Here is a 23,395-nt window from a genome sequence, read left to right on the forward strand (position 1 = left end):
TTAATTATAGTGGTATATAGTATTGAAGTAGGCCCATAAGCACGGGTGCTGTTCATATTATAGTGGGGAGTTTTGTATCTTCATGCAGAAAATGCATTAGGGAAAAAACATACTTAGGGCCAGATTCTCAGTGGAGATACGACGGCGTATCTCCTGATACGCCGTCGTATCTCTGAGTCCGGCCGGTCGTATCTATGTGCCTGATTCTTAGAATCAGTTACGCATAGATATCTATTAGATCTGACAGGCGTAAGTCTCTTACGCCGTCGGATCGTAACTGCATATTTACGCTGGCCGCTAGGGGCGCGTCAAAATATGTAAATCAGCTAGATACGCGAATTCACGAACGTACGCCCGGCCGACGCAGTACAGTTACGCCGTTTACGTTAGGCTTTTCCCGGCGTATAGTTACCCCTGCTATATGGTGGCGTAAGTGCGGCGTACCAATGTTAAGTATGGCCGTCGTTCCCACGTCAAAATTTGTAAAAGTTACGTCGTTTGCGTAAGTCGTCCGTGAATGGGGCTGGACGTCATTTACGTTCACGTCGAAACCAATGACGTCCTTGCGGCGTACTTTGGAGCAATGCACACTGGGAAATTCCACGGACGGCGCATGCGCCGTTCGGGGAAAAACGTCAATCACGTCGGGCCAAGCCTGATTTACATAACACACGCCCACCTCTTCACAATTTGAATTAGGCGGGCTTACGCTGGCCTATTTACGATACGCCGTAAAAGTTGCGGAGGCGTAACGTAATTAGGATACATTACGCCCGCACAAAGTTGCGCCATTCTACGTGAATCTACCCCTCAGACTTTAGAACCACTTTAAGCTTTAAAAGTCTATACTTTTTAATTTTTAAAAGTCTTATTCATACTTACTCTTCCTCACAGAGAGATACGTTGATGATCCCAAGGAAGAAAAGGAGCAACAGGGATTTCTTCAAGGTGAACATCTTTGGGCTCTGTGGATCATTTGGATTAATTGAAAGAAAAAGAAGAGGAAATTGAAAATATGGCTAAAAATAATACGAGGCACCCTGTCAGGAACACATAAAATTATTGTTCCAATACAATTAAAGGTCTTTGATCTATATTATTCCTTAATATCACAGAAGGAAGAGCACAGCAGGTTCTCAAATACCATTGAAAATGGTTCACAAAAATCAAAGTTCCAACCTCCATTGTCTATGGTTTCCAGGGCTTTCTGTCTACCCACTCTGGCCCTCACTCAAGCAGTGCTAAAGGATGTTAGATTAAAAATCATTTTACTGTATATAAATCTCCTTTAATAACTGGACTAAGGGTTTCTTTAGAGTTTTTATTGTATGAATGAGAAGAGTCTCCAGAAAATGTTCTCTGTGATTTCAATTTGTTTCAGGTTTGGAGAGAAGGAGAAGGAGACTATTGAGATTATGTGACCAAAATTGATCATTATAAGGTATATAACTTACGAATGCTATCGTTCTACTGTACTGTTTCCTAATAAGGGCAAGATTTATAAAAGAATGCCGTATATATTCGAGTATAAGCAGAGTTTTTCAGCCCTTTTTTGGGCTGAAAATGACCCCCTCGGCTTATACTCGAGTCAGCGTGTCACAGTCCATTGCTGTGCCACCTAACCATGCCCATTGCAGAATCCGATATGTGTATCCGAGTCCGTGCTGTGTTAAAAACTTGCACGCCTCCTTGTGATGTTCCATGATAGGCGGAACACTCGGTTTCCCAGCAAACACTGTGTTCAGTGTTCCGCCTATCACGGACGCCCTCTCATCCGTGATAGACGAGAGGGTGTCAGTGATAGGCAGAACACTGAACACAGTATTTGCTGGGAAACCGATTTTTCCGCCTATCACGGAACAGCCCAAAGAGGAGCGCAAGTTTTTAACACTGCACGGACTCGGATACACAGATCGGATTCTGCAATGGGCACGGTGAGGTCAGGCGGCACTATTTTGAGGAATCGTATGCTGTGTTTTGATGAGTACATTTTATTTTTCCAGGCACATTTCACCTAAGAAGATCAGTGAGTGAAGCCAAGAGTTTTTGCTTCAGGGTCATTCTGTCAATGTTGAAATTGGTAAAAAAAAACAGTTTTCACTAAAATCACCCTAATATTATCGGGGAGGATTTTGGTAGTATTAAAGTATCTTTTTCCTATTCATCTGGCAATCCTGCCAGTGATACACCACCTGCCCTATGGTTACAATAAATACTCACTCCACTGTATCTATGGCGTAAGCCAGGGGTGCCAACCAGTGGCCCAGGGGCCATGTGTGGCCCGCGGAGCCCTCTGATATGGCCCTCGACCTCCTGATCTGGGATGGCAGATTGGCAAGCCCAAATCACGGGTTCCCGAACCGCCATACCAGAGCAGCAGTTTTGTGAATGAAGCTGCTGGTAGAGAAAGCAAGTGGCTGCGGAGCATCAGTGTGAAAGCAGCCTTAGGCCCCTTTCACATGATCGATCTGACCCAATCGGACTCACTATTTACCTCTATGAAGCAGCATATGTAAACAGGCTTGTGTCTGTTTACACTCCCCTACCTAAAAATACAAAAAATAGAAAGGGATCTGCCCCTTTCCGTCTGGGCGGATCTGATCTGAGCGCCCATAGATTAGAGTGGGCTGTTTCCATGGACACGGACCTGTCATCCTCCCGTTCTGCTCATTGTGGCCCGCGACCGGTTACCAATTCGCTTAAGTGGCCCTCGCTCTTCAAAAGGTTGGGCACCCCTGACGTAAGCCATGGTTGTCACACTAGGCTGCTTTCCTTAGTTGAACTACAAGAACATTTTCCTCTCTTAATCTCTATTATCACGGAAGAGCACAAGGAGGAGCGTATTGTTGACCCTCTTTTCCGCTTACAGTAGCTGCTGCATCCTCACTCTTGGCTTATACTCGAGTCAATACATTTTCCCAGTTTTTTGTGGTAAAATTAGGCCCTTGGCTTATACCCGGGTCGGCTTATACTCGAGTATATACGGTACTATTTTATGTAAAACTATATTAGGATATGTAATAATTTTTTTGTATAATAAATTTTTATTGAAAGATATGAAACAGTTTACAATGAAATACAGGTACATTTACCCAGTAGGCAAATTCAATAGACACAAATCTCTACATGGAGTAGAATTAACTTGTGGGAGCAGTATGGGATTGGGTACACTTGGCAACAATGGGAACTAAAGGCCGGTCATTAAGCATAGACCAGCGCGACTCCTTTTGTAATCATATTTGAGCAAAATTATTGATATTGGAAGTAAGTAAAAGGTTGTTAGGTTTTACTATGTTCTAAAGGGCAATATCCCATCCCCCTTTTCTACTGGTCGGCTGGTAACACAAAGTCTTGTATTACTCCATGTGCTACATATATCTGCTCTGTACCAGAATTGTTCTCTAACAGCCAGACACACATTTCCACAAATCTGCACACACAAAACTGACTTAAGCAAAGATTTTTCGTTTCTACTATAACTTTAAGTTTATTAGGTTTTATATTTTGTTTTATTTGCTTACTCAGTAAAATTCAGTGTTAAACACATTTTTGATACTTATACAAGTAAATAAGTACATTTTATCTTCAGATACTTCTCCTCCTTAAAAGGGTATTTCTTCAAAGTAATACTAAAAATAAAGTTAAACAAAGAACCACTAATCAGCCTACCAATGGGTACTTATTATGGCCCTACAGAAACCCACAACAAATTTGATCTATAGGAGTTTAAAAGACTATGGTGCCTAAACCCAAAAATGTAGAGGAGGTGAATCCAAAAATACCACATAAAAAACAAACCACAAGAGGATACAGCACCTACTTAGACAACCATTAGTCTTTAATGATCATGGGACATATATCATAGGGTGGGGGCTTGGGTTGGGGGGTAAGAAGGGTCTGAGGGGAGAGATGTGCTTATTTTTAAAGGGGGTGTTTTCACTGGTTGTTTGTATATGGACACTGTATATGTCCCATGATCAATAAAGACTAATAGCAGCCTTAGTAGGTGCTGTATCCTCTTTTGGTTTGACTTATTACGGCACCCAACTGTATACACACATACAGTATACATACATAGTATACACACACAGAAACACAGTATACATACACACACTGAGAAGGTACTGGAAAGGCGGGGCAGCTATAATCTTGGAATTTTTAGACCAAAAGGATGTCGGTAAGGGACATTTCTGGGACAGGTGTAAAAAGCACAGATTTTTACATACTGTCCCTGGTTTTAATGAGGCTGGCAACCCTGATGGGCCCCCCTAGTGGGATGGGGCCCTCGGGCAGTGCTTGAGTGCCCGAATGGTCAGTCCGCCCCTGCAGGCAAGTCATTATTCTTTCCAAACAGACATTTTATACTTTTGGTTCACCATAACCCTTTAGCAACCATTATACTGAAACAATGGATTCCTCTTTTACATATTAACTGTAGTTAAAGGTTGAAAAAAATGGGAAAAGCAATGACCTAAAAAAATCATTGTGCAAAAAAAGCCATTAAGGTAAAATGATATGAAGAACCTTTCAGTCATTTAAAAATTAAAGAGGAGAGGAGATTTTAGAATGTTATCTGAAAACTGGTTTCTTTCCTTATCATAATTATAATAATAATAATAATAATAATAATAATAATAATAATAATAATAATAACATAACAATATTTCAGTATATACATACTGGGTGGTTCAGCCGGTGCTGAGAATGTAGACAACTGGAAGACTTCAGTGGAGGTCTGCCCTACAAAGAACGGGGTTGGCTTATATAATAGAAGACAAACAAGTTGTGTAAAGAAAAATTTTAATCAAAGTTTAATTTAGAAGTCACATCTTTCTTAGGAACACACACCTGATACCACATGTATTTACTAAAACATATTTACCTTCTAGCCTCCAGGTGGGACAAATATCAACACCCAGTCAGCAGTTTAGTTATCTCCTGATCTGCTATTTAGAAAGTTTTAGTGTAAAATCAATTTAAGAGGAATCACATCTAGAGTTGAGCGGACACCTGGATGTTCGGGTTCGGGTCCGAACCCGAACTCCGAACCCCATTGTAGTCAATGGGACACGGACTTTTAGAGAAAAAAAATGCGCGGAGGTCCCCGCAAATTCAATAACCAGACCCTTTAGGTCTGGTATGGATATTAAGGGGAACCCCGCTGTCAATTTAAAAAAATTACGTGCGGTTCCCCCTAAATATCCATAACCAGACCCGTTATCCGAGCACGTTGACCTGGCCAGCCGCAGAAAAGAGGGGGGGACAGAGGAGGTCGGGGATGCTGCGCTCCGGATGAATGGATCTTCTCATCGCTGAAGCGGAGATCACCCGTCGCTGGATCTTCTCATCGCTGGAGATCACCTGCAGCCGTCGCAGGATCAGGACAACGTTGGAGCAGGAAGCCGGGAACGAGTGGATTATCACCGCTGGAGTTTTTTTCTTGTTTTTTTTTATTAATAAAGGACTTTATTCTACGGTGTGTGTGTGTGTGTGTTTTTTTTTACAAGACTTTACACTTCCTTCGTGAAATGGTAGGGGTACAGTGTACCCCATTACCATTTCACACAGGGGGGTCAGGATCTGGGGGTCCCCTTTGTTAAAGGGGTCTTCCAGATTCTGATAAGCCTCCCGCCCGCATACCCCCACAACCACCGGGCAAGGGTTGTGGGGATAAGACCCTTGTCCCCATCAACATGGGGACATCCTCCCCATGTTGAGGGCATGTGGCCTGGTGCGGTTCAGGAGAGGGGGGGCCGCACTCTGTCCCCCCCTCTTTTCTGTGGCCGGCCAGGTCAACGTGCTCGGATAACGGGTCTGGTAATGGATATTTAGGGGGAACCGCACGTCATTTTTGTTTTAAATTGACGGTGGGGTTCCCCTTAATATCCATACCAGACCTGAAGGGTCTGGTTATGGATATTTAGGGGGAACCGCATGTCATTTTTTTTTTAATTGACGGCGGGGTTCCCCTTAATATCCATTCTAGACCTAAAGGGTCTGGTTATTGAATTTGCGGGGACCTCCGCTCATTTTTTTTTTCTAAAAGTCCGTGTCCCATTGACTACAATGGGGTTCGGAGTTCGGGTTCCTGAACCCAAACTTTTTTTTTAAGTTCGGGTTCGGACCCGAACCCGAACATCCAGGTGTCCGCTCAACTCTAGATGTGACTCCTCTTAAATTGATTTTACACTAAAACTTTCTAAATAGCAGATCAGGAGATAACTAAACTGCTGACTGGGTGTTGATATTTGTCCCACCTGGAGGCTAGAAGGTAAATATGTTTTAGTAAATACATGTGGTATCAGGTGTGTGTTCCTAAGAAAGATGTGACTTCTAAATTAAACTTTAATTACAATTTTTCTTTAAACAACTTGTTTGTCTTCTATTATATAAGCCAACCCCGTTCTTTGTAGGGTAGACCTCCACTGAAGTCTTCCAGCTGTCTACATTCTCAGCACCGGCTGAACCACCCAGTATGTATATACTGAAATATTGTTATGTTATTATTATTATTATTATAATTATGATAAGGAAAGAAACCAGTTTTCAGATAACATTCTAAAATCTCCTCTCCTCTTTAATTTTGATTTTAAATGACTGAAAGGTTCTTCATATCATTTTACCTTAATTGCTTTTTTTGCACAATGATTTTTTTAGGTCATTGCTTTTCCCATTTTTTTTTCAACCTTTAACTACAGTTAATATGTAAAAGAGGAATCCATTGTTTCAGTATAATGGTTGCTAAAGGGTTATGGTGAACCAAAAGTATAAAATGTCTGTTTGGAAAGAATAATGACTTGCCTGCAGGGGCGGACTGACCATTCGGGCATTCAAGCACGGCCTGAGGGCCCCATGCCACTAGGGGGGCCCATCAGGGTTGCCAGCCTCATTAAAACCAGGGACAGTATGTAAAAATCTGTGCTTTTTACACCTGTCCCTGAAATGTCCCTTACCGACATCCTTTTGGTCTAAAAATTCCAAGATTATAGCTGCCCCGCCTTTCCAGTACCTTCTCAGTGTGTGTATGTATACTGTGTTTCTGTGTGTGTGTGTATACTATGTATGTATACTGTATGTGTGTATACAGTTGGGTGCCGTAATAAGTCAAACCAAAAGAGGATACAGCACCTACTAAAGCTGCTATTAGTCTTTATTGATCATGGGACATATACAGTGTCCATACAAACAACCAGTGAAAACACCCCCTTTAAAATTAAGCACATCTCTCCCCTCAGACCCTTCTTACCCCCAACCCAAGCCCCCACCCTATGATATATGTCCCATGATCATTAAAGACTAATGGTTGTCTAAGTAGGTGCTGTATCCTCTTGTGGTTTGTTTTTTATGTGGTATTTTTGGATTCACCTTCTCTAAATTTTTGGGTTTAGGCACCATAGTCATTTAAACTCCTATTGATCAAATTGTTTGTGGGTTTCTGTAGGGCCATAATAAGTACCCTTTGGTAGGCTGATTAGTGGTTCTTTGTTTAACTTTATTTTTAGTATTACTTAAACTCTGAAGAAATACCCTTTTAAGGAGGAGAAGTATCTGAAGATAAAATGTACTTATTTACTTGTATAAGTATCAAAAATGTGTTTAACATTGAATTATACTGAGTAAGCAAATAAAACAAAATATAAAACCTAATAAACTTAAAGTTATAGTAGAAACGAAAAATCTTTGCTTAAGTCAGTTTTGTGTGTGCAGATTTGTGGAAATGTGTGTCTGGCTGTTAGAGAACAATTCTGGTACAGAGCAGATATATGTAGCACATGGAGCAATACAAGACTTTGTGTTACCAGCCGACCAGTAGAAAAGGGGGATGGGATATTGCCCTTTAGAACATAGTAAAACCTAACAATCTTTTACTTATTTCCAATATCAATAATTTTGCTCAAATATGATTACAAAAGGAGTCGCGCTGGTCTATGCCTAATGACCGGCCTTTAGTCCCCATTGTCGCCAAGTGTACCCAATCCCATACTACTCCCACAAGTTATTCCTACTCCATGTAGAGATTTGTGTCTATTGAATTTGCCTACTGGGGAAATGTACCTGTATTTCATTGTAAACTGTTTCATATCTTTCAATAAAAATGTATTATACAAAAAAATTATTACATATCCTAATATAGTTTTACATAAAATAGTACCGTATATACTCGAGTATAAGCCGACCCGGGTATAAGCCAAGGACCTAATTTTACCACAAAAAAATGGGAAAATGTATTGACTCGAGTATAAGCCAAGGGTGAGAATGCAGCAGCTACTGTAAGCGGAAAAGAGGGTCAACAATGCGCTCCTCCTTGTGCTGTTCCGTGATAATAGAGATTAAGAGAGGAAAATGTTCTTGTAGTTCAACTAAGGAAAGCAGCCTAGTGTGACAACCATGGCTTACGCCAGGGGTGCCCAACCTTTCGAAGAGCGAGGGCCACTTAAGCGAATTGGTAACCGGATGTGGGCCACAATGAGCAGAACGGGAGGATGACAGGTCCGTGTCCATGGAAACAGCCCACTCTAATCTATGGGCGCTCAGATCTGATCCGCCCAGATTGAAGGGGGCAGATCCCTTTCTATTTTTTGTATTTTTAGGTAGGGGAGTGTAAACAGACACAAGCCTGTTTACATATGCTGCTTCATAGAGGTAAATAGTGAGTCCGATTGGGTCAGATTGATCATGTGAAAGGGGCCTATGGCTGCTTTCACACTGATGCTCCGCAGCCACTTGCTTGGCGCGGCTTTTCTTTTGTCCATTTTGTCTTGTGTTTTCACACGCCAGCTGCTGCCTGGGGTTGGAGGGTTGTGGGGGAACCAGCGCGGTTTCTTGTTGTTTTTAGCTTCATTCACAAAACTGCTGCTCTGGTATGGCGGTTCGGGAACCCGTGATTTGGGCTTGCCAATCTGCCATCCCAGATCAGGAGGTCGAGGGCCATATCAGAGGGCTCCGTGGGCCACATGTGGCCCCTGGGCCACTGGTTGGGCACCCCTGGCTTACGCCATAGATACAGTGGAGTGAGTATTTATTGTAACCATAGGGCAGGTGGTGTATCACTGGCAGGATTGCCAGATGAATAGGAAAAAGATACTTTAATACTACCAAAATCCTCCCGATAATATTAGGGTGATTTTAGTGAAAACAGTTTTTTTTTACCAATTTCACCATTGACAGAATGACCCTGAAGAAAAAACTCTTGGCTTCACTCACTGATCTTCTTAGGTGAAATGTGCCTGGAAAAATAAAACGTACTCATCAAAACACAACATACAATTCCTCAAAATAGTGCCGCCTGACCTCACCGTGCCCATTGCAGAATACGATCTGTGAATCCGAGTCCATGCAGTGTTAAAAACTTGCGCTCCTCTTTGGGCTGTTCCGTGATAGGCGGAAAAATCGGTTTCCCAGCAAATACTGTGTTCAGTGTTCTGCCTATCACTGACACCCTCTCGTCTATCACGGATGAGAGGGCGTCCGTGATAGGCGGAACACTGAACACAGTGTTTGCTGGGAAACCGAGTGTTCCGCCTATCATGGAACATCACAAGGAGGCGTGCAAGTTTTTAACACTGCACGGACTCGGGTACACATATCGGATTCTGCAATGGGCATGGTGAGGTGGCACAGCAATGGACTCTGACACGCTGACTCGAGTATAAGCCGAGGGGGTCATTTTCAGCCCAAAAAAGGGCTGAAAAACTTGGCTTATACTCGAATATATACGGCATTCTTTTATAAATCTTGCCCTTATTAGGAAACAGTACAGTAGAAAGATAGCATTCGTAAGTTATATACCTTATAATGATCAATTTTGGTCACATAATCTCAATAGTCTCCTTCTCCTTCTCTCCAAACTTGGAACAAATTGAAATCACAGAGAACATTATCTGGGGACTCTTCTCATTCATACAATAAAAACTCTAAACAAACCCTTAGTCCAGTTATTAAAGGAGATTTATATACAGTAAAATGATTTTTAATCTAACATCCTTTAGCACTGCTTGAGTGAGAGCCAGAGTGGGTAGACAGAAAGCCCTGGAAACCATAGACAATGGAGGTTGGAACTATGATTTTTGTGAACCATTTTCAATGGTATTTCAGAACCTGCTGTGCTCTTCCTTCTGTGATATTAAGGAATAATATAGATCAAATCCTCTAATCATTTGTTTTATCAGTGGGTGACCAGATCATATAAGGTCTGGAAAGCATCAAGCAAATCCATGTCATTAACAACACTCAACCTGCCAATAATGGGTGGCAGTCATACCTGATCCTTTATGGTGGTTTATAACAAATGAACATTTGACCTTTTATTGTATTGGAACAATAATTTTATGTGTTCCTGACAGGGTGCCTCGTATTATTTTTAGCCATATTTTCAATTTCCTCTTCTTTTTCTTTCAATGAATCCAAATGATCCACAGAGCCCAAAGATGTTCACCTTGAAGAAATCCCTGTTGCTCCTTTTCTTCCTTGGGATCATCAACGTATCTCTCTGTGAGGAAGAGTAAGTATGAATAAGACTTTTAAAAAATAAAAAGTATAGACTTTTAAAGCTTAAAGTAGTTCTAAAGTCTAAGTATGTTTTTTCCCTAATGCATTTTCTGCATGAAGATACAAAACTCCCCACTATAATATGAACAGCACCCGTGCTTATGGGCCTACTTCAATAGTGTGATAGTGCAAAATTGTTAGATAAATTGTCATATAGAAATACAAATCAATATGATAACCCCCACAAAATATATGTTGAAAACATTTTAGTCCATCTGTGACATAGTTTTATAAACCAAATAAATCACTTGTCAATGTCTGCAAAGTCCCGTACCTCAACCTCCTTGTAGCTCGTGAACTCAAAATTAGACATATGCGTTCCCGTTCGTAACAAATGGATTTTTGTCTGAATTTGTAAGTTTTCGTACATTCGTATCAATTTGAACATCCGAAAAGCTAAAAGACCCAAAATCCGAAAATTACAGAATTACGAATAAGCAAAATAACGAACAAGCGAATGGACAATCTTACTGAAATACGAACCAGTACTGCCGAAATTAGTTTTTATTTATTTCATTTTTCTTTGGAAATTGCATTCGTCCAAAAATCCAAACGAATTAAGGTTGAATCTGTCATTGAAGGCTTATGGTGTTTGTCGAATGTTCAAAGAAGATTCGACGGAGCAGCGAAACTGTACGACTCCGCAATCATAATGTTCTGCCTACAAGCTATAGTAGAATTCTAATGTTGTATGACACTAGTAATAATTATCTTTATTAATTATTATTATTAGTCAACCAACATTTAAATTTTTCTATGGCCTATGGGCCGAGCATTTGACCGAAAATGTATGATTGCAGTGTCGTACAGTTTAGCTGCTCCGTCAAATTTTCTTAGAACTATCAACATAAGCCTTCAATGACAGATTCAACGTTTGTATGTTTTTCGATGCTTTGTCAAATCATTCGTCGTTCATGTTGAATTGTAAAGTTAGTTTGGTTACAATCAGCCAATAACATTCATCATCATCATCATTATTTTTATTTTACTTACCCCACCCAATTCCATCAGCGATCTTTTCTCTTTATGTCGAATCTTTTCTCTTTATGTCGAATCGTTTCTCTCTATGTCAAATCTTTTCTCTCTATGTCGAATCTTTTTTCTCTATGTCGAATCTTTTTTCTCTATAATGTCGAATCTTTTCTCTCTGTAATGTCAAATCTTTTCTCTCTATGTCTAATCTTTTCTCCCTATGTAGAATAATCTTGGACTAATAGAGTTAAGGTTAGGCACATTCGACCAACGAAAATTAAAATAAAGCATTTGTTTATGTCGGATCTTTCGGTTTTCGTATTCTGTGCGTTCGTTTTCATTTGTTAGAACAATAATGAAAATACCTGAAATTCGGACGAAAATGCATTCGGATGAAAACAAATGCAGATGTCTATCTCCTGGTGTATGGGGAGCTTTAGCTGTGTCCACTTACTGCTGGGAAAGATCTGTACCGTAGAATGAAACACATCAAAATGTTCCAGCTGGTTATTCAATAAGAGATTCAAGTTTGTGGCATCCCGCTATGCCGTATTCCTGTTACTGTGGTCATAGAATAGTGATCAACGTGGCCTAAAAATACACATTTGTGGTCCCAGTGAAATACAATTTTTGTGTAATAATCAATGATGTTTTATTTAACAATAACTGTGTCTTCTCCCAGGAGAGATGCCGATGAGGAAGAAAGAAAAGATGATCCCGAAGAAAGGGATGTTGAAGTGGAAAAACGAGGGATAGATTGGGCAAAGGTTGCAAGAAAAATCATATCTGTAGTTGGAAAATAACCCCAACATTTTAAAACTTTTGAAATGGAATAGGAAATCATCTGATGTGGAATATCTTTTAGCTAAATGCATATCAGATGTCTTATAAAAAAATAAATATATCACATGCATTGTGTTTTCTTATTTTTTATTATTATTTATATGATGGACATTAGATGGAGGAAAAAATGTCCTTAGCGCACTTTCCAGGCAATATAATCATTTATGGACATTCAGTTGGATTCAGCAGCCCCCCTGATCCGGATAGATCCTCCACTTTATCCAATCAAGATGAAAGCATTCAGAATTGATCAGTCCACACTTACTTATTATACTTCTACTTTCTTTCTACTAATATTCAAAAAAACATTTTCCATCCAGCATTCCACCATTAGTAATAATCACTGGAATTCATTGCAGCAATACCGACATTGCTATTCAATAGTTGCCAACATTGTATAAAAAAGAATACGGACACTTTTTTGCATGTAGGCGGGGGCCTTGCTATAATTAGGGGTGGGGCATACGTTTGCAGGCGTGACATAGCAAAACAGAAAAATGCGGGGTGCAAAGCGCGCCACAGCAGAAAGTGGGCGCGGTTTACCCCAAAATAGTGGACGTGACTTAGGTGGGCGTGGCTCGAAAAGGGGGTGTGGTTAGAGTCTGAGATGAATGATGGAGGAAAGAAAAAAAGAAAGAAAGAAAGGCCCAGATTCTACACCAATAATATGTGTATTCCAGAAAGTTTAACAATCAGCAGATAAAGATATTTCAAACACCTGGGGTTAGCACTTCAATCATTCTGACACCATGGATGTTATAGTGTCAGGGTGATTGAAGTGCATTATTTCTATTAATACATTGTAATATAAAACGAAATCATTCAAGTCACCATAATGCACAATCAGTGGAAGCCCTGAGCGTGTCACCTGCCACCAGATGTAATCAGGTGCCTCCCCAGCAGAGTCCGTCCTTGCATCAGGTGTCCCCAGCAGCGGAGCCCCTTCTTACATCAGGTGTCCCCAGCAGCAGAGCCCCTTCTTACATCAGGTGCCTCCCCAGCAGAGTCCATCCTTGCATCAGGTGTCCCCAGCAGCGGAGCCCCTTCTTACATCAGGTGTCCCCAGCAGCGAAGCCCCATCTTACATCAGGTGTCCCCAGCAGCGGAGCCCCTTCTTATATTAGGTGTTCCCAGCAGCGGAGCCCCTTCTTACATCAGGTGTCCCCAGCAGCGGAGTCCCTTCTTACATCAGGTGTCCCTAGAAGTAGAGCCCCTTCAAACATCTGGTGTCCCCAGTGCAGCAGAGCCCTCCTTTACATCCGTGTCCCCAGTGCAGCAGAGCCCTCCTTTACATCCGTGTCCCCAGTGCAGCATAGCCCTCCTTTACATCTGTGTTGTGCAGCAGAGCCCTCCTTTACATCAGTGTCCCTAGCGCAGCAGAGCACTCCTTGTCCCTAGCAGCGGCGATCATCTCCTTCATGTGCAGCGGCAGCTACACAGTTCCCGGCTTCCACGTGTGCTCAGTGGAGAGAGGAGGGGCCTCCGATTGATCCGTGCAGCCAATAGGCTTCAAAGTACAAGAGAATTATTGTACACTGAAGAGAGAATCCGATTGGCTGCCCCTCCTCTCTCTACTGAACACAAGATGAAATGTACTGGCAGAGGCTACGGCGGCCATTTTTTTGTAGCCCGTTGGCCGTTTTAGTCCCTAAAATATTCCTGATATTCCCGGGACAAAATTGATCGGGACGAGCTCCAATCGGGACGAGGGTCCCGAAATCGAGATTGCCCCGAGAAAAATCGGGACTGTTGGCAACTATGCTATTCCTGTATAAGATTAGATGTATAGGTGTAACGGTTTCTCTATTTTCAAAGTGCTATCATCCACTGTCTATAAAACATAGCAGCACACTGTGTATAAAGTTTTCATTGTACAAATGTGACAAAATGTTGCCATTCTTACTTGTCTGCATACAAAGTCACCAACATGGTGGCCGGTGCGATTAGCCTGCCCACCACTAGATGGCTCTGTTCCCATTATCGGAAACATATACAGTAACTGCAAAACAATGGCCCGGATTCACAGACAGCGGAGCACATTTATGCCGCCGTAGCGTATCTCCTGTACGCTACGCCGACGCAGCGCAGAGAGGCAAGCATTGAATTCACAAAGTCAATGCTCCCAAAACTGCGCTGGGTTTCCAAGGCGTAAGTTGGCGCAAGTGGAAGTGGGCGTGACCCCATGCAAATGAGGCGTGACCCCATGCAAATGATGGGCCGAGCGCCAGACAGATACGTATAACGAACGGCGCATACGCCGTCCCGTGGATGCATCCCAGTGCGCATGCTCACAATCACGTCGGAACAACTGCCTAAGATACGCCGGATCACTGCCTGCGGCGTGAACGTAACCTACGCCTAGTCATATTCACGTCCAACGTAAACTACGTAAAATACGCCGGCTTGTGTTCCCTGGTGCAGACCTTTGAATGTCTGCTGCTGAGTTACACCTCCTTTATGGGGCATAACTTTACGCCAGACGTATGACTTTACGCGCACTGCGTCGGGCGCACGTACGTTCGTGAATCGCCGTATCTCCCTCATTTGCATATTTGAATAGGAAATCAATGGGAGCGCCAAATGCGTCCAGCGTAAATATGCGCCCACTCTACGCCGGCGTAGGCAAGTTACGTCGATGGGATGAAGCCTGTTTTTAGGCGTATCTTAGTTTTGTGGGCCCGGCACACAGATACGACGGCGCATATTTGCACTTACGAGGCGTATCTGGAGATACGTCGGCGCAAGTGCTTTGTGAATCCGGGCTAATGTGTTTTACTTCCCCTTCAAATTACATGACCTAAACTAATGCAATCATAATAAATGTGATCAAAATAAAAAACTCAGGTGTCCAAACAAATGACCAAATCTGTGATTCTAACAATATATACATACAGTAAGTATCACTACCCCCTGTAGGAGTTGCAGATGTCAGGGTTCCCCACTGCTGCCCAGTCAGTCACACAGCATTTCCTTCTTGTATCCAGGCACAGGAATCAGTTTGGCTTGTTTGGTTATTTTATTAGGGGATGATAACTTGGATGGGGTAAGGGATTATGGAATGTCCACCTAGAAATTGTCTAACAATCAGAACGAGGGACAACTTATACTACCCATTTACAGATTCCTCTTCTTCCTTCCTCCTACACAAACTTGGTTCCCTTGTACAGCTTCCGCTGGCTCACTCCTAGAGGAGCTAAAAGTCTCTAGTTAGCTCAGCAACAGCCCATTACAGGCCATGAACTCTCAGTCCCTTAGTAAAGTAGCACATGTGGAGTGAACAGCATCTCTCACCCCCTTCTGCTCCCCCATAGACACTGATCCCAGCTCTACTGCTTACAGAAATGCTAGCCCACCTGGTTGCCACCAGCCCACCTGGCTGCTTTCTCTTCCAAACCCTCCTGACTGACACACACATGGAGACGGATTGCCCAGGACCATCCTGCAATTGCCATCTCTGGCATACTGCATCTGGTGGCAAGCCATGGCTGGTGGCACACTGCATCTGGTGGCAAGCTATGGGTGACCAGTGGCACACTGCATCTGGTGGCAGGATACGGGTGACAAATGGCACACTGCATCTGGAGGCAGGATACGGATGGTAAGTGGCACAAATTATCTGGCGGCAGGCTATGGGTGACAAGTGGCACACTGCATCTGGTGGCAGGATACGGATGGCAAGTGGCACACTGTACCTGGTAGCAGGCTATGGGTGGCAAGTAGCACACTGCATCTGGGCTACGGTTGGCAAGTGGCACACTGTGCTGTACCTGAAGGGTTCCACATGTACTGTCACTTTAAGGCTGGCTCCACCCGGGAGTGATGACAGGGGTCAAGGGGTATAGTAGCCATCTTAGAGCACATGTAAGGAAGCATAATAAGATGTACTGTTTTGAGATGCATGTTGCAGTGTACAGTGTGTACTGAAATAAACATCCATTGTTCCAGACCAGAGTCTTGTGTCTCTCACAACTCAGAGGGTATAACAGTGGCGACGAGGATAGGATTTACAAAGTGTCTATCAGTCTGAGAGAGAGAGAGACAAAGATATTGTGGATTGTCACCAGGATAAAACACTCACAGAGCCTAGCAGGAAAATTTCATTAATCGGGACATTAAGTGAATTTGATGGAGAACAGACATCCTGGAGTTCCTGGGTTGAGAGACTGGAAAAGTATTTCAGTGCAAATGCCATCCCAGGTGAAAGGCAAGTAGCAGTATTTCTGACAGTGGTTGGTGCTAAGACATATGACACTCTTATGCCTCGTACACATGGCTGGATTTTCAGAGAAAAAAAGTATGATAGGCTTTTTTTCTAGGAAAGTAAGGCCTTGTGTAGCCTCCATCTGACGTTTTTTTTCGGAAATCCGACAGACCTTACATAGAGAACCTGTTCTCTTTCTTTCCGTATGTCTTCCGACGGACTCACGGCGGACTTTTGCACAGTCAAAAGTCTGACCATGTGTACAAGGCATTAGGGACCTGCTTTCTCCTGTAAAACCAGCAACTAAGACATTGGCAGAGCTCCTGACACTGTTATGCCCTGTACACACGATCAGAATTTATGATGAGATAAAATCCGATGGAATTTTCCATCGGAATTCCATTCAAGCCGAGAAATATGAAGTTCCATGCTTCCGAGCACGCGTCGACTTGATTCTGAGCATGCGTGTTTTTTTTTTAGCTCCACACACGATTGGAATTTCCGATAGGATGTTTTTCCATCGGAAAAAAATAAAACTTGTTCTAAACTCCGACGGAAAAAGTCCGATGGGGCCCACACACGGTCGGAATATCCGATGAAAAAAGTCAGATGGAATTTTTCATCGGATATTCCGATCGTGTGTACAAGGCATTAGAGGATCACTTCCAGCCTAAACCACTAGAGATTGCAGAAAGATTACTGTTCTATCAGAGGCAGCAGTATTCAGGTGAAAAAACTAAAGATTGTGTGCTCGCCCTTTGTAGACTACCCTCTACCTGTTCTTTTGGGGAGTACCTACCTACTGCACTGAGAGATAAGTTTGTCATGGGACTGAATTGTGAGTCTAGCCAATAGAGACTGTTAACAGAGAAAGACCTTACCCTTACAAAGTCAATTGAGATTCAGTGATGTGAATGGCTGTGAAAGAGGAATTGAACCCCCAGGACATAAGGGAAGAGGTGAAACAGGAAGTTTTCAGAACAGCAGTCAAGCCAACAGCCGAAAACTGGAAATATAGACCCCCACCAAGCCGGGAGTCAGCTTGCTACCGTTGTGGGAATACAGACCATGACCACAAAGCCTGCCGGTTTAAGGATCAGACCTGTCATAATTGTGGTAAGACAGGCCATCTTAAACGAGTGTGCCGTAGCAAGAAGGTACAAGATAAACAACCTCTGAACCCCCAAGACAAAGACATATATGGTGGGAAGATATACATCGTCATCTGAGTCAGAGGATGAGGAAGCGCTCCACAGATTAGACATACATCATATGCATTCAGCACCCTCCACAATGACTGTAGATGTAACCGTTGAGGGAAAGAAACTCAAGATGGATGCAGAAACAGGAGCAGCAGTTTCAGTTATCACCCAGAAACAATGGAGACAACTTCAGACCCAAACAACTGCCCAACACCAATCAAACTGTAGACATACTCAAAGCAGATACTCCACCCACTGGGTTACGCAAAAGTACAGGTATTGTACAAGGGTCAGACAAAGAGACTGCCATTATATATCCTAGAAAATAGGGGACCCCCTCTCTTTAGTAAAGACTGGATTGCTCACTTTGGTATGCCAGACATCGCCATAAATCCATGTTACACGGTTACAATTCCATTAGGAGATGATGAGGGGTTCCCAAAGATTTTTGATGACCAGTTGGGGAAAATAAAGCATGACTGTGTGAGACTCAAGCTGAACCCAATTCTCAGCCTAAGTTCTTCAAAGCTCCGACAGTAACTTTTGCACTTACGCATTTGTGGCGATTTGCGCATGGCACCGAACTCCCAACTGGAAATAGACCAGTATCCCCTACTAAGAGTAGATGACATTTGTGCCTCTCTTGCAGGGGGTCAAAAGTTCACCAAGCTTGATCTCTAACAAGCATATTTACAGTTTGAGGTCCATCCTTCTTCCCGCAAGTTTCTGACCATCAACAACCACAAGGGACTATATGAGTACAATCGGATGATGTTTGGGGTAGCCTCTGCCCCAGCCATTTGGCAACTAAAAATGGACGAGATTTTGGCAGACATTCCTTTCATCAGTGCCTGCTAGATGATATGCTCATTACAGGACGGACCGACCAGGAACACAAGCGGAACGTGGAGCTTGGGTTGGCTAGGCTCCAAGAGCAGGGTCTAAAAGTGAACTTAGCAAAATGCCAATTCATGGTTCCTAAATTGGAGTTGTGTGCCTACCTTGTGGATGCAGAGGGTATACACACTATGGAAGCCAAGGTTGATGCTTTAATTTTAATTTTTCTGTTGTTTAAATATTCTTTATTGGTTTTCAAACAACTTATAACATACATAATACATCACATATGACACATGTATGGTCTCATTATATCCTTTTACAGAAAAAATAATAAAAATAACGAATGGTCTACTCATCATATATAAAATCTTCATTAAAAGCCTAATATCCCTGTCCCTGGAGATCTGTTATATCCTCCTTTCCTGGGTCTCCCCCTGTCTCCTTGTACAGAGAGACAGCAGGAGGAGTCAGGGGTAGGTGAGATGGAGGGGGAGAGAGACACAAAGGAAGAGAGAGAGAGGAAAAGAGGAAAAGAAAAGAACAAGAAAAGAAATAAAAAAGAAGAGAGAGATAGGAAGAAAAAAAAGTGGTAATTTTAAAGAAATAATCCTAATCAGTCCCCTACCGCCCTTACATACCCTCTAATATTGTGCATTATCTTCCTCCGATCACATGAGTAATAGAGCTCTATAGTTGATTTCATTGTGCATAAATGATACCTATATCTGGGAGGTGAGAAAATCTCCCCTCCTTTCCCCTCTCTCTTCGTGAATCGTTGGTCCTAGGTTCTTAGACACCTCTCCTATAAAAAAAGGATAAAAAAGAGGGGAGGGGGGAACCCTCAACCCCCTCCCAATTATGTTGCATGTCCTACCCCCTACATTCCCTCGCATGTATTATTTGTGTGCCTCAAATCACGTGATTAATAGAGCCCTAGTGATAATAGTGGGTCGTTAATCCTAAATTCTTATCAGCCACACCTACGTGTTAAAAAAAAAGAAATGGGAGGAAGGGAAAACGAGGATGGAAGGGAGGGGAGCAGAGGATAGGCAGCAAGAACAACTTCAGCTACCTCTCTACTCCCCCCCCCCCCAGTCTCCCGCCCCATCCCTCAATCTCTGTTACTATCCATGTATATCTCTGATTCCCTGAACTCTCTCCAACTCCTCCATATCCCATCAAATCTTGATCTACAGTCATTTTGTATAGATAGCAGTTCCTCCATTAATCTGATTCTATCTACCTCTCTTAGCCATTCCTTCACTGATGGGGCATTTTTTAATTTCCAATTCCTTGTTATTAGAGCTTTCACTCCATTTAGTAGGTATGGGACCAATGTTATTCTATATTTATTCCTTGATTCCCTGGTAGACAACACCAGGGGTCCTGTTTCACCTCTAGTCCGCTGATCTTTTTTTATCATTCTCAATACCTCCCTCCAGAACAGCTGTTTTAGAGGGCAGCACCACCATATATGGGCATGTGTTCCCACAATCTCACATTCTCTCCAACATAATGGTGATATCTCTTTATTTATCCTATGGAGTTTCATTGGGACATAATACCATTTCATTTATAGCTTATAATTCATCTTTTACTTTCGCATTTATTGATGTAGAATGTACATAATCTAAGATTTGCCTTTTCATTTTTTCTTGTATAGTCTGGTTTAATTCTGTTTCCCAACTCTCTAATGCTCTTGATACCTCATGCCTTGGTGTAGATACCAATAGCCCATATATATTTGATATCCCCTGTCTTCCTGTGCCTCTCTGGTCAATAAGCTTTCCCCATGGGTTCAGCTCTCTCATAGAGCGTAGGGGTTTCGGTAGGGTGCTTACAAAATGTTGGAGTTGCCTGTATCTCCAAGTATCCCAGGGTATAGTTCCGTATTTCTCTCGTAGTCCTGAGAGTGAACACAGAAAATTCCCTTTCAGAACATCTTTCAGTTTTAAGCTGTCTGAAGATGTCCATCCCAGGTACAGACCACCTCCCTTACCCGGCGGGAAGTATTCCGTACCCATGAGGGGCATCAATGGGCTACTACTCTGCCACATCTTCGTTTTACACACCCTCTCCAATATTCTAAAAGTTTCTTTTGTAATTGATGGCAGAGGTCAAGCCGCAGGAACCGTCTGTACAGGAAGCTTCTGTGTCCAGCCCCCATCCTGTCAGCTGAGACCGTTTTCAGCAAATTGCCTGCTACAGAGGTGCGGGAGCAGCCATCTGTAACTGAGCAAGTCTGCAGCCACCAGTGAGGAATCGGAGGACTGCGCTGATCCTGAACTGTCCAAGCTGTGCCTACAGTCTGTAGATGAGGCTTTGTGCTGGAGGGAGACCTCGTCCCCTATTCCTGCTGCTCATTGTGCACTGTCATCTGCCTGATCAGAGGGGTCTCTGGCTTTGCCTGGGTCCTGGCCCATCAGCCATAAGGAGACTATCTTTGGACCTGATCCACCTTTCCAAGAGAAACCTGCTGCTAAAGTTACTTAGTGCCCTGCAACTTTGGTGCCTGGAGGTATGGCCCCAGAGGAATCCCAGGCTGCTTCAGATGTCGGTCCCCCTCCACTGGGTGCTCAATGCCTTGAATGTTGGGTGGTCTGGTAAATCCAGTTCACCTCAGATCCTGCCCTTACTGGAGTACCCTGCAGCGATTCGGGCCCCCATTTGCCACTTACCACCTGGAGAGGGTTGCAGTAGGAAGCTGACCTGCTTTTCCTGCCTCTAATGCTACCTATTTAGGATTGTCCGGGATGACTACGGGTACCTGTTCTCCTATGTGCCCGAAGGATTATTCCAGATGATTGACAAAGAGTGCGATCCATTTACGAGTGCCGTGTGTGGGAGCATCTTTGTGTCCCAGAGCACCTGCATGTTCTGGAAGAAGACAACAGCACCACTACAGCATTCCATTGGTGCTTCCGGTAGTTCAGCTTGGAGTGCCATATTTTGATGGACAAAGTGATTCTTGTATGGCCTGGAGAGGAAGATCTGCACTTCCAGGTTCAGTGTCTCCACCCCAAAACTGGGAAGTGTATCCATGTCCCAGACCCTCATTACTATATCTAGAAACTGCACACAGTCTTTCAAACACACTTTTTTGGGAAAAAATACACTTTCATGAATAATGTGAAAGATGATGTTACACTGAGTGAATAGATACCTAACATGCAATGCTTTGAAATAGCGCCCGCTTGTGGAATGGTGACAAACTACGGTACCTAAAAATCTCTGTAGCGCCTGTGTACTTTTAAATTGAATGGGGGATGAGAGAGTTACATTGCTCTCATCCATGTCGATCTATTTAAATTGGGCTTCTGCCAGCCCTGGACTGTCCTGTGGGTTCATTCTGTGTTTCAAAGATACAGTTCCATCTTTGGATAGCAGGTGGCGCCAGAGGGGTCCAGGCGGAAGCGCCTTTCTCCAGCAGCCAATCGGAGGAGTGTTTCCCTCGCGGGGCATGCTGGGGGAGGGTATTTCTGGGGCAGGCGCCATTTTGTGGGGTCTTCGCGCATTCCTGGTTCCAGGTGAGTGAGTAACTTGTATAGCGCAACAAATGCGAACTTAATCGCCTCAAGGCGATTAAGGGTGTGCGCACATCACGGGCCCCGCCCCAGCCTACCAGGCCGGGCGCACGTGCTACGCGAAGTTCCTGACTCCGGGTCCTCATGGCCCGGAGCAACTGAAGCTGTAAAGGGACCCCAGTGACTTACTGGGTTCCCACTTTTTAGGAGGAAGATCCCAAGCGAGTTATGCTGTTCGATGGGGAGTCGGTCTGAGGTGAACCCGGCGGCAGGTGATCCAACAGGGCTTAGACAATCCATCGGGGATCTGGGTGGCCGGACACAGGTTGTATGCTGCAAACTGTTAATCGGTGACCCCAAATATAGGAAGTCTACCTGAGGGAAATTCAGGCAAATTATTGACTGAGAGGATTCGCTCTACTATTCATGTTCTTGAGTACTGGGCCTGTGGCAGAGGTCCCTTACTAATCCAAATTCTATTTGAGCCAAGTCGGTGGCAGAGACTTGTTCCTTCTCAACGGTTCTGAGTGACGCCCTGGCTGCCAGGCCTGTGAGAGGGACCTGTCCAGGGGCACTATACCCACTCCGGCTGGAATGGCGACGAAGCAAGAGTTATCATTGGAGGCAGGACTGCTTCTGTTATCCATAGCCTGAATCTGCAAGTTCTCCTTTCACCAACCTTTCTCTATCTACCTCGAGTTGACTGTTGGTCATGTTGGACCAGTAATAAAAGCACAGAAAACGTCACCCAGTTATCTGGATATTTCATCATTGCTCTCATCATCATCCCTAGACACATCATAGAGGTAACATAACATGCCGTCCCAATCTAACCAGTGGCTCCTGAGGGGGTAGTGCTACATCTCCATAGGTGATGCTTTAAAAAAATTTAATGGTTACCAGGCTAGAGTTACAGAGGAGGTCTTTTGCTAGAATTATTGCTCTCGCTCTAATGATAGCGGCGATACCTCACATGTGTTATTTTAACACCGTTTACATATGCGGATGCTAATAGCTAATAGCTAATAGCAGGGGCAGCCTTACGCGAAAGACGCCGTACAGAAATGACGTAATCTGCGTACGCAGGGCTCGCGCAACGTTGTATATCGGCGTTAGTATGCAATTTGCATACTATACGCTGAGCACAACGGGAACGCCACCTAGCGGCCATCGCAAGAATGCAGCCTAAGATATGCGGGCATAAGAGCCTTATGCCGCGCATATCTTAGGCTGCAGTCGGCGTAACGAGGTTCCTGAATGAGGAG

The 23,395-nt window shown here is 43.4% G+C and overlaps 2 long non-coding RNA genes across 3 annotated transcripts in view; one reads left to right on the forward strand and one right to left on the reverse strand.

Moving 5' to 3' along the window:
• Nucleotides 1-4,739, reverse strand: part of LOC120909959 — a 275,381-nt gene extending 270,642 nt beyond the window's left edge. Inside the window, exon 1 of one of the 2 annotated variants that reach the window (XR_005741387.1) lies at nucleotides 4,681-4,739. This is a non-coding gene — a long non-coding RNA (uncharacterized LOC120909959). The remainder of the gene's footprint in view (nucleotides 1-4,680) is intronic. The other variant, XR_005741384.1, reaches the window with a different exon arrangement.
• A 1,646-nt stretch (nucleotides 4,740-6,385) lies between these two features.
• On the forward strand, nucleotides 6,386-12,273 carry LOC120909957. Its single transcript, XR_005741382.1, has 3 exons — nucleotides 6,386-6,473; nucleotides 10,419-10,501; nucleotides 12,203-12,273. It is a non-coding gene; the product is annotated as an uncharacterized LOC120909957 (long non-coding RNA).
• The last annotated feature ends 11,122 nt before the right edge of the window (nucleotides 12,274-23,395 follow it).

The sequence above is a fragment of the Rana temporaria genome, chromosome 8 (genome assembly GCF_905171775.1).
Source record: "Rana temporaria chromosome 8, aRanTem1.1, whole genome shotgun sequence".
Taxonomy (NCBI): Eukaryota; Metazoa; Chordata; class Amphibia; order Anura; family Ranidae; genus Rana; species Rana temporaria.